This window comes from Mustela lutreola, chromosome 5 (assembly GCF_030435805.1).
Source record: "Mustela lutreola isolate mMusLut2 chromosome 5, mMusLut2.pri, whole genome shotgun sequence".
Lineage (NCBI taxonomy): Eukaryota > Metazoa > Chordata > Mammalia > Carnivora > Mustelidae > Mustela > Mustela lutreola.
In genome coordinates, this window is record NC_081294.1 from 141,976,845 (window position 1) to 141,989,006 (window position 12,162).

The window sequence follows — 12,162 nt, forward strand, 5'->3', positions numbered from 1 at the left end:
CATGAGTTGGAACTCCAAAGGTCTACTTTCACACAGATTTTTTTTATTAAAAGAGTACAGTATGTAAATGTATTTTCTCTTCCTTATAACTTTAATAACATTTACTTTTCTCTACCTCACTTTACTATAAGAATAGAGTAGAGAATACATCTAACATACAAAATCTGTGTTAACCAACTGTTCATGTTATTGGTAGGGCTTCTAGTCAACAGTGGGCAACTCGTAGGTAAGTTTTGGGGGAGTCAAGTTGTACACGTATTTTCCACTATGAAGAAGGGGTTGGTGTGCCCACGCTTGTGTTGTCTGAATGTCACCAGTACTAGGATTTCTTGATTTTCCTCGAATATCTAATATGCCTGAAGGTTCTAACCCAAGTATATTCTCTTTTTCTGAACTCTTCTGAAAATTCTTTGACTTCATTACTTCAAGCTGCCGGTTGTCACCTCCCACCTCCGTGAAGAGAGGTCTCCAGTGTGTATCTGCAGCCCTCTTCTGGCTTTAGCCACTCTTCAGATATCACTTTGGGAGAACAAGCAACACTGCAGATGTCAGACAGCAAAAGAAAACAAGAGTTACAAAGTGTCAGAAAAACACACTGAAGTCCAGGCATCAGGAAGGAAAATGTTATGGGGGTGGGGAGACTACTGCAATTAGAGAATGCACTGGCCATCTGATCCCTAAGTGTCTTAAAGGTCAGACAGAAAGGACATTTTTGGGGAGGAATAAACAAGACCACAAACAACCAGGTGTGGGGGAATGAACAGGTGGCATGATCAGACAGTTGAGCAAGGAATGCTTTTATGTATGTCCGTAAGCTTTCTCTTTGGTCCTCATTCTTGGGAGGGGCCATAAAAGAAGAGCTGTTTTATGTTCCACTGCCTTGGAGAACCTCAGGAGCAAGCCAGAGATCAGAGGGGAGGAGAAGAGTCCAGCTAAACTTTAGTGAAGTCACATGCCTGGGCATTTTGTTCAGGTCCATCAGTGAGAAGAAATAGGGCAGTTAATCTTTCCTGAGACAAAGAATGGGGATTTAGAATTGCTGTGTCTAGACTTGTCAAGGGTAATCGAGGGGAACACTGCAAAACTTACATCATGCAGAGAAGGGTGGTTCTTTGCATCAAGCTGTTTCCCAGAATGCAAAAAGGTAGGGGGATTTCTTAATCATTGCTGTTTTCCAGGAGTACAGAGATCAGCAAACTTGAACACTGCAAAAACAAAACCAGAACTTTCCTTTTACTTCATGAGGTATTATTTTACCTCATGACAATGCTTCCCCATCATACCTTCCCTGTTCTCATCAGTTCGATTACTGAGAGCTCAGCAGCTCTGTGACCAGAGTCCACTCAGAGCATTTCTGAAAGTGATTGCCCTTGAGCACATAGTACTCCACATTGATGCAGGTAAGGCTGCCTTATGTGCTTAGGTAAGTGATGGGCATTTTTCCTCCTTCTCCGCCATCATACTGTATCTAGAATAACCCTCAACTTGAGAAGGCTATTCCACATCTCCAGGAGAAGATTATATCCGTAAGAGTTTCTATCATCAGAAATCTCTCTTCCGTACACCATTCAGCATCCTCATACTGGTCCCTATTTGACTTCTTTCTGATCCAAATTACTTATTTCCTAAAATCCCTTTCACTGTGTCTTCAGGACTGCCCCACCGATACCAACTCCCTATGCTGCTCCAACTTCCTCTCAGGGCATTCCCTGTCCATCACCTTGATGACACTACTCTCCCATGGCCTATCAAGTGGACACTGTTTTCTCCCCTACCCAGTGCCCCTTCAGCTTCAATCATGCCAAAGGGGCAGGTGAGAAATGAGAGAATTCTGTTGGTATTTATCAGGTTGATATTACATTTATAAATAAATTTATGGATAACTGATATCTTTTTGGTGTTAAATCCTACATATTTCAAAATATTGAAAGCAGTGGCACCTGGGTGGCTCAGTGGGTTAAGCCTCTGCCTTCAGCTCAGGTCATGATCTCAGGGTCCTGGGATCAAGCCCCCCATCGGGCTCTCTGCTCCCCCCCCAACCCTCGCCTGCCTCTCTCAGCCTACTTGTGATCTCTGCCTGTCAAATAAATAAACAAACTCTTAAAAAAAAAAAAAAAGATCAGGAGACTCCTCCCATGGTGAGATCCTTCTGAGGAAACCATTGGTTATTTGCTAATCTATGTTACATAACCAGGAAAATGTTATCTGAACTATACATTATATCTCATCTACTTAATTCTCACAACTTGAATATTTTAGTTGCAAGACATTCTGACTGAAATATTACCAATACTATATGATATTATTGTCACATGTCTCTTCTTTGGAGCTAAAAGTGCCTTGCAGACAGAAACTTCCTGCCATTCTCTCCATACACTGTCAGAGAAGAGATCAACGGCCAAAGGAAGGGCCAAGAACGTGGTGGGTGAGAGACTCCCAAGCTACAAAATCCAAAGAGGTGGTTCCTCTTGGAATTCTGGCAAGTCCAACTCTTCTTGATTTGTGTGTCTGAGGTGCCTCACTCTAATTCTAGCCATGAAAAAGGTGTGGAGAGAAAAGCGTGTCCATAGAGGTGACACCAAAAAGAGGAACCAAGATATGAAAATATAACACCTCTACTTCAATTGAGTGTTTTAACATTTAACAGGCCGCTTGCCAAACATCTACTCACCCACTCAACTGTAAATCAAGATGGTTTCCAGGAAATCCAACTCACCTGAGATTTTGGTCCTAGACATTTTAACCTATCTAGCCTACTGAGTTAAAGAAATTAAAACTAAGTTAGGAAGTTATAAGTGGAAATACCAACTTTCTAATCTCTTGAAACTAGCTATGCATGAAACATTGCAAAGCGTATGCATGAAACATTGCAAACACTCACTGGAAGTGTCTGAATTCTGACCCTGGGACTTTTGTTTTCATACAACTGCATGGTTTCAACTTGTGATCGTATGTGATCATGTCTAATGGTGGATGACACTGAGAGCAGAGCCCAGGGATAAAAGAGACCAGAATACTAATGGTGAATCTGGCAATATACTGTGTGTAACCTTTAGTAAAATCTAATATTCTCTGGGAATCAGCTTGTTCTCTAATTAAAGGGTTGAGAAAATAATCTCTGAGGTTTATTCTGACTTGAAAGTTCTTTGAAATCTTGGCCATTCCATGTGATTTCAGTCATATGACTGACACAATCACTTTTCCTCAAATTCTTCAGGGGAAGCACTATTTTTCCTGTCCTTACCCAAGATGTAATGGTTAGGGTTACCTATAGGCCTTCCAAAGGCACGGCCATGATAATACTTCAGAGCCCTAGTAATTTAAATTCAAATATGCATCATTCCTACAATAATCTTTAGAAAAGCAAGCCATCAGCATTCTAGTGCTTCATCCTGTTTTATGAAACTTGTCCCCATATGATAAAACTTGCAAAGAAAAAGATAGTTTGCATTGGTTATTAAATAATTTTCCTGCTCTTTATTTATAAGATCTGACTGGAAATAATTGGAATCAACAGCAAAGACTATTAAGTGCATAAAGCAAAGTGTTATCTCTATTCTCCTGAAGCTGCTTCAAAAAATTGAAGCAGAAGGAAAACTTCCAGACTCTTTCTATGAAGCCAGCATTACCCTGATCCCTAAACCAGGCAAAGACCCTACCAAAAAGGAGAATTTCAGACCAAAATCACTGATGAATATGGATGCCAAGATTCTCAACAAGATCCTAGCAAACAGGATCCAACAGTACATTAAAAAGATTATCCATCATGAACAGGTGGGATTCATCCCTGGGCTACCAGGAAGGTTCAACATTCACAAATCAATCAATGTGATAGAGCAAATTAATAAGAGAATAGAGAAGAACCACATAGTCCTCTCCATTGATGCAGAAAAAGCATTTGACAAAATCCAGCATCCATTCCTGATTAAAACACTTCAATGTATAGGGATAGAGGGAACATATCTGAACTTCATAACACCTATCTATGAAAGACCCACAGCAAATATCATCCTCAATGGGATGACTGCAGCCTTCCCGTTGAGATCAGGAACACGACAAGGATGCCCACTCTCACCATTCTTGTTCAACATAGTATTAGAAGTCCGAGCAACAGCAATCAGACAACAAAGAGAAATAAAGGTATCCAATTGGCAATGAAGAAGTCAAACTCTCTCTCTTTGCAGATGACATGATTCTTTATATGGAAAACCCAAAAGACTCCACCCCCCAACTATTAGAACTCATATAGCAATTCAGCAACGTGGCAGGATACAAAGTCAATGTACAGAAATCAGTGGCTTTCTTATACACTAACAATGAAAATACAGAAAGGGAAATTAGAGAATCGATTCCATTTACTATAGCACCAAGAACCATAAGATACCTGGGAATAAACCTAACCAAAGAGGTAAAGGATCTGTACTCAAGGAACTACAGAACACTCATGAAAGAAGTTGAAGAAGACACAACAAGACAGAAGACCATTCCATGCTCTTGGATCGGAAGAATAAACATTGTTAAAATGTCTATACTGCCTAGAGAAATCTATACTTTTAATGCCATTCCGATCAAAATTCCACTGGCATTTTTCAAAGAGCTGGAACAAACAATCCTAGAATGTGTATGGAATCAGAAGAGACCCAGAATCACTAAGGAAATGTTGAAAAACAAAAATAAAACTGGGGGCATCACGTTACCTGATTTCAAGCTTTAGTACAAAGCTGGGATCACCAAGACAGCATGGTATTGGCATAAAAACAGACACATAGACCAGTGGAACAGAGTAAAGAGCCCAGATATGGACCCTCAACTCTATGGTCAAATAATCTTTGACAAAACAGGAAAAAAAAATACAGTGGAAAAAAGACCGTCTCTTCAATAAATGGTGCTGGGAAAACTGGACACCTATATGTAGAAGAAAGAAACTCGAACATTCTCTTACACCATACACAAAGATAAACTCAAAATGGATAAAAGAACTCAAGGTGAGATAGGAATCCATCAGAATCCTAGAGGAGAACATAGGCAGTAACCTCTTCGATATCAGCCACAGCAACTTCTTTCAAGATATGTCTTGAAAGGCAAAGGAAACAAAAGTGAAGATGAACTTTTGGGACTTCATCAAGATCAAAAGCTTCTGCACAGCAAAGGAAAACAGTCAACAAAACAAAGAGGCAACCCATGGAATGGGAGAAGATATTTTCAAATGACAGTACAGACAATGTACTGATACACTGGTATCCAGGATCTATAAAGAACTCCTCAAACCCAACACACACAAAACAGACAATCATATCAAAAAATGGGCCGAAGATATGAACAGTCACTTCTCCAATGAAGACATACAAATAGCTATCAGACACATGAAAAAATGCTCATCATCACTAGTCATCAGGGAGATTCAAATTAAAACCACATTGAGATACCACCTTACACCAGTTAGAATGGCCAAAATTAGCAAGACAGGAAACAACATGTGTTGGAGAGGATGTGGAGAAAGATGAACCCTCTTACACTGTTGGTGGGAATGTAAGTTGGTACAGCCACTTTGGAGAACAGTGTGAAGATTCCTCAAGAAATTAAAAATAGAGCTTCCCTATGATCTTGCAATTACACTATTGGGTATTTACCCCAATGATACAGATGTAGTGAAAAGAAGAGCCATCTGTACCCCAATGTTTATAGCAGCAATGGCTACCGTCGCCAAACTGGAAAGAACCAAGATGCCCTTCAGTGGACGAATGGATAAGGAAGATGTGGTCCATATACACTATGGAGTATTATGCCTCCATCAGAAAGGATAAATACCCACCTTTTGTAGAAGCATGGATGGGACTGGAAGAGATTATGCTGAGTGAAATCAGTCAAGCAGAGAGAGTCAATTATCATATGGTTTCACTTATTTGTGGAGCATAACAAATAACATGAAGGACAAGGGAGGATGGATAGGAGAAGGGAGTTCAGGGAAATTGGAAGGGGAGGTGAACCATGATAGACTATGGACTCTGAAAAACAATCTGAGGGTACTGAAGGGTCAGGGGGTAGGAGGTTGGGGGAACCAGGTGGTGGGTATTAGGGAGGGCACATATTGCATAGAGCACTGGGTGTGGTACAAAAACAGTGAATACTGTTATGCTGAAAAGAAATTTAAAAAAAAATCTTAAAAAGAAAACTACTTTTAGGCAAAGAGAGATTACAGAAGATTATCACTGAAAAGTCTTATGTCTAGGATTTAGACAGCTGGAAAGAATATTGTGTTCCCCAAAACAATAAATAAAATAAATAAATAAATAAGAAAAAAGTGGTGAAAAACTTTTTTAAAAATCCTAATTTTTCTCAAACCTGTCAGAAAGATGAATTTGCAAGGTAATCCTAGAGCCTAAAATTCAAGGGAAGACAGATCCTTCCTCAGAGTGATGGGATATAATCTTTGACTCACCTGTGGCACAACAAGGGAGGAAGAAATTCAAGTATCATACAAGTAGGTTGTAAGATTATAAGAATCCATGTAAATTTATTTTAATTGTTCTATCAGTCAGCATCCTCCAGAGAATCAGAAGCAATCGGCAAGTGAGAAGGAGAAAAGACAGAGAGAAAATTTAAGGAGTTGGCTCACACATTTACAGAGACTGGCAAGTCTGGAATCTGTAGGATAAACCAGCCAGATGGAAACACAGAGAAGAGCTGATATTTTAGGTCACTACAAAGGCCTCTGATGGCAGAACTCTCCCAGCTCAGAAGATGTCAGACTTTTGTTTTATTCGGGCCTTCCACTGATTGGATGAGGCCAAGCCATACAGTAGAAGGCAACTGGCCTTACACATAGTTCACCCATTTAAATGTGAAGCTTGCCCAAAAACACTCTCACAGAAACATCCAGAGGAACACTTGACCACATATGTGGGCACTGTGGCCCAGACAAGTTGACATATAAAATTACCCATCCTGATGGGGCACCTGGATGGCTCAGTGGGTTAAGCCTCTGTCTTTGGCTCAGGTCATGATCTCAGGGTCCTGGGATGGAGCCTCATATTGGGCTCTCTGCTCAGCTGGGAGTCTGCCTCTCCCTCTTTCTCTGCCTGCCTCTCTATCTACTTGTGATCTCTCTATCAAGTAAATTTTGAAAAACAATTACCCATCATGATAGCTAAAGCCGGAATGTGGGTTAGCAGGAGAGAACAGAACCCTGGGAAGCTGTAAGCACAAGCAATTTTGTTCCTACTCTCTTCCAATGACCTCCATTGGTGCTCATGCACAAGACCAGGGGCAAAGTGGGAGGCTGAGGAGATCCTTCCTTGATGGGCAGGACTAGAGGAATAAAGAGATGATCATGGTGAGAAAAGCCTAAAGCTCCAAGCCTAAAAGTCTTGATGAAATAAAATTCTAAAACACCTTAAACATCAAAGGAAATTCTACTACCCTGGGGACTTTTCATTATGGCTAAAAAAGTAAAAGAGAAAATCCTACTCCTGACAGGGGGCAACACACATTCCTGCATCCAGAATTCCATACAGTAGCATCCCATACCAATCCCATATGTACTCATGAGGAAAGGCAGAAGAAATGTTCCAGCAAAAAACCTGCAAAATATACAAGGCAGAGGCTGGCTGGCATAGGGACAAGGAGCAGGATCACAGAGGAAACTCCACCCTTGAGAGCCAGGGACATGAAGCCCACTTAGGACTAAGGCTGGATCAGGAGAAGACACAACACCAGCAGGGTAAAAATAGCCAGACATGCAATAACATTTCTGGAGGAGAGGAAAAAATGTGAAGAGATACTCACGCCATGGCACAAGAAAAAATGAAGCCCAAGGGTACAAGAAAATCTCAAGAAAAACTTGGGGCACCTGGGTGGTTCAGATGGGTTAAGCATCTGCTTTGGGCTCAGGTCATGATCTCTGGGTCCTGGGTTTGAGCCCTGTGTCAGGTTCCTGGCTCAGCAGAGAGTCTACTTCTCTCTCTCCCTCTGCTTCTCTCCCCTGCTCATGTTCTCTCTGTGTCTCTCTGTCTCAAATGAATAAATAAATAAATAAATAAAATTTTAAAACGAAAGAAAATCTCTCCAGCACACCAGATTCAACATAAACACAAGGAAACAGTAGAGCAATTTGACTCTAGTCTTGCATCAAGAGTAAATATAGCAACAAAAATTCCAAATTCAGCTCACCTCCTGACTCTATAGACCCAACACCTTATACTAAGGATACAGCAGAAGACACCTACACATTTCCAGGCCTAAATCTCATTTCTCTCTGTCCATTCTTACTATACATTATATCCATAGCTTAATAAAAAATTAGGAGATGTACACACAGCAAACAACTCACTGTCAAGAGATACAAAAGTCAGTAGAATTGGGCTCAGAGATTACTCAAATGTTCAATAGTAGAGAATGGTAGAGAGGAAGGAAAAAGAAAGTATAAGAAGCGATTTTTAGTAACTGAAATCCAGGCACAAGCCGTCAGATTTTAAGGGAACTTTACATGCACAGCATAATGAATTTGAAACAACCCAATCCTAGGTTCATCCTAATAAAACTCAGAATGCCAAGTATGAATTAAAATGTATACAATCATCTAAAAAGAAAAATGAGTTTACCTTTCCAAGGATAAAAATAAGATTTGCATTTTCCATCAGCATTACTGGAAACTAGAAAATGTAGCAATGTCTTTAAAATTCAGAAAAAAAAGAGATTTTGAATCTAGAACTCTACATTCAAAATATCAGATTTGATTTTGAAAGCAATAGGCAGACATTTACAGCTAAAAAACTGTAAGAGGACCTGAAGGAATATCCAAGAAAAATGTCCTTCTTTTTAAAAGATTTTATTTATTTATCTGGCAGATAGAGATCACAAGCAGGTGGAGAGGCAGGCAGAGAGAGAGGGGGAAGCAGGCTCCCTGCTGAGCAGAGAGCCCGATGTGGGGCTCCATCCCAGAACCCTGAGATCATAACCTGAGCTAAAGGCAGAGGCCTCAACCCACTAAGCTACCCAGGCACCTGAAGAAAAATGTTTTAAAACATGATCATTTTTTCCCATGTTGACAGAGGAATCCAATTCAAACAGACCAAATAATAAGTATGATTAAAATGTTGCATGTCCTAAATTATAATGTGTATTTTAATTAGATCACTAGGTGATCTGTATGCATGTCAAAGCTTGATGAACATTGGTGTGAGTGCTTTAAATGGCTATTTTACCATATCACAAGTCAATTGATAAACTCAAAAGTTGAGAAATCAAGAAGTCAAGGTTCAAGAATGACATTTAGGATCACAGGCAGAGGGAGTAACAAGCTGAGCTAAAAATAGAATTTTTTTTTTTAAGAAAAGAGACAGCTATTACCTCTAAAAAGCAAGAGTATAGGGTGAAGTAGAGGTAAATCTTTACTTTTCAGATTCCATTATGGGTAGAGTTTGTGTTTAAATGTTATTTTTATAGCTATTATAAAGATCAAGGAGTGGGAACCCCAATGATTATACAATATTCATAGTTGCAGAGCTGTTCTAAACCTGTTAACTATTTAATTTGTTTACTTAAATTTGGTGTAATAGACCAGATAATCGTTACATTCAAATCAAGTTTACACAAAATAAACCATATTAAAATGAAGCATAGTATAAGATTTACAACTATAGTCAAAGTTCTATTTGTTTTTAAAGTATTCAATACAATAAAATTCCATTTCAGTTCAACAAAAGTCGTTGACGGTTTCTTAGATTTGATGGGAACAGAATTAGACTTGGAAATGTTTGCCTTTGGGAATAAAAACAATTATTGTTGAAAAATAGCTATTCATTGTTTATATCAAAACGTAATAAAGTTCCAAATAATAGACCATTATTTCCATATATTCATAAATTGCAAGTAGTAGCTATCACCCATGAATCCATGTTTAAACCAGAGCAGATCTAAGATGAGATTAATCCCAATGCTCTGCTCTAAACCCTAGAAGGAATTAACCATTTTCTTGTCTTTATTGTTGAAATAAACCCACGCTATTCATAATTTCCTGGAGTGAAAAGTACAAACAACTACTTTTCATTAGTCAGCTGTGCTATGGTAATCAACAACCTCCAAATCTCAATAGGTTCAGAATGCTATACTAATAGAAACCCATCCCAACCCAACACCTGCTTATGGGGAAATGTACTCAAGGATGATTTTACGGAAACAGACATTTATTCCTCACTGCTGTTTAACGTTAGCAGCTATGGGTCTCTGCTTCTCAGGTCCTTTTTTTTTTTAAAGATTTTATTTATTTATATGACAGACAGAGATCACAAGTAGGCAGAGAGGCAGGCAGAGAGAGAGAGGAGGAAGCAGGCTCCCCGCTGAGCAGAGAGCCCAATGCGGGGCTTGATCTCAGGACCCTGAGATCATGACCTGAGCTGAAGGCAGAAGCTAAACCCACTGAGCCCCCCAGGTGCCCCTTCTCAGGTCCTTTTATTCAAGGGCCCAGGGTGAAGGTGAGACGTCTACCTGGGACATATAGTTCGCAGAGAAAGGGGGGATAATAACCAGAGAATTGGCAGAAACAGACACAACAGCCATTGAAGATTTGTGCTTCGATGTGATATATTTAACTTCTGATCACACTCCCTTGGCCAAAAGGCCAATGTCTGTGGGGAAGGAATCTCAATTTCAGCAGGACACACAGCAATTTGCATAGAAATGGATAGGAACCAGGACACCTGATTGGTGCTATCACAGTCAGTTTAGTGTCCAACTCTTGGTTTCTACTCAGATCATGATCTCAGGGTCCTGAGATCGAGACCTGTGTTGGGCTCCATGATCAGTGCAGAATCTGCTGCAGATTCTCTCTCCCTCTCCCTGCCCCTCCCCCCCTTTACTCTCCCTTACTCCCTTATTTTATTTGAGAGAGAGAGCCCCAAAGCTCTCTCTCTCAAATAATTAAACCTTAAAAAAAATAAAAAAGAAACAGGTAGGAATAATCTTCTTCCACAACAGAGAAGTAAATTTTGGGAAACATTAATATTCTGTAATCCCTTTCTTTTCCTTTAACATGCATGCTCACCCAAGAGATGTTCTGAGGTCATACCTTAGATGATGGAGTATTCCACAGAGGGTTGGGAAAGCTGCAGGTATTGAATTCCTGTAGAAAGTATGGCTGAGTAAATTGAATAATGAAACATTTTTAATCTTAACTTGACAAAAATCCTGCATTTTTTGTTAAACTGATGCCATCCCAATTTATCATTTAACTATATGATGAAATAATGGATTTATGAAGATTTTCATATGGCATATTTCAAAGGACAATAAAAAACAAGAAATATAGGACATGTTTCAATTAATCAGGGGTTAAACTGGGATCCAAATTTGACATGAGTTGAGTTCTAAATATCAAATTTTCAGTTGAGGTGAGAGAGCTTTTTAATTCCCATCAGATCTGTGCAAAATAGAGAGCTCAGGAAAGAATTTTCTATGAAACATTAGCATTTGTCAGACTATGTGATTTTTTTCCCATTTATATGCAGAATATATGCTAGCTAGAATGCAGAGTCTAAAACTTTGTCAATATCATTCTGCCACATTTATTAGTTAAGTTGCCCTCTACCTCTTATCCAAAAAGCTATCGTCTTCAATCAACAGATTGTCTGATGGTAAAATTCTGACAGTAATGAACTAGTGATACAAAGGGTAAATACTTTCACCTGGATAGAGGATAGAAAATGGGGATAAAAAATTGCTACTTGATGGTTTTTATTATAAAATTCAAAGCTTAAAGTGTTGCTGTTTTTATACACCCCCGCCACACACTAATACTGAGAAGGTACTGATTGCTCTATATAAGCAGTAAACCTCTAGGGATAAAACTGTACCCTATTGATAGAAGTGAATAGTCACTTCTATTTTTTTTTTTTTTTTTACTATTTTGTATTCACACACAAAGCTGTACAGTAAGGAAAATACCCCTTTCTTCTTGAATTTTAAGGCAAAATACTAAATAGATGTAAGCTTTCCAATGTAAAAACATTGATACAGAGCTAATTTCATTTTCTTCATCATCATGGATATTATAATAGATGAAATTAACCTCATGTAGAAATATAAAATATATCTCCACCCATGGGGTTTCGGATAGGGATGTACCAAAGTTTTGGAGGCACTAGAAAATAGGGCAGTAAAAATAAC

The 12,162-nt window shown here is 39.1% G+C and overlaps 1 protein-coding gene and 1 long non-coding RNA gene across 6 annotated transcripts in view; both read right to left on the reverse strand.

The window, feature by feature from the left end:
- Nucleotides 1-12,162, reverse strand: part of LOC131832578 (protein FAM170A-like) — a 204,746-nt gene that overhangs the window by 20,564 nt on the left and 172,020 nt on the right. The gene's annotated exons all lie outside the window — the stretch shown is intronic.
- The window catches only part of LOC131832582 (uncharacterized), a 47,807-nt gene continuing 35,668 nt past the window's right edge, over nucleotides 24-12,162 (reverse strand). For both annotated transcript variants that reach the window (XR_009354114.1, XR_009354113.1), the window contains exons 2-4: nucleotides 11,066-11,119; nucleotides 1,090-1,205; nucleotides 24-539 (exon numbers count right to left, since the gene is read on the reverse strand). This is a non-coding gene — a long non-coding RNA (uncharacterized LOC131832582). The remainder of the gene's footprint in view (nucleotides 540-1,089; nucleotides 1,206-11,065; nucleotides 11,120-12,162) is intronic.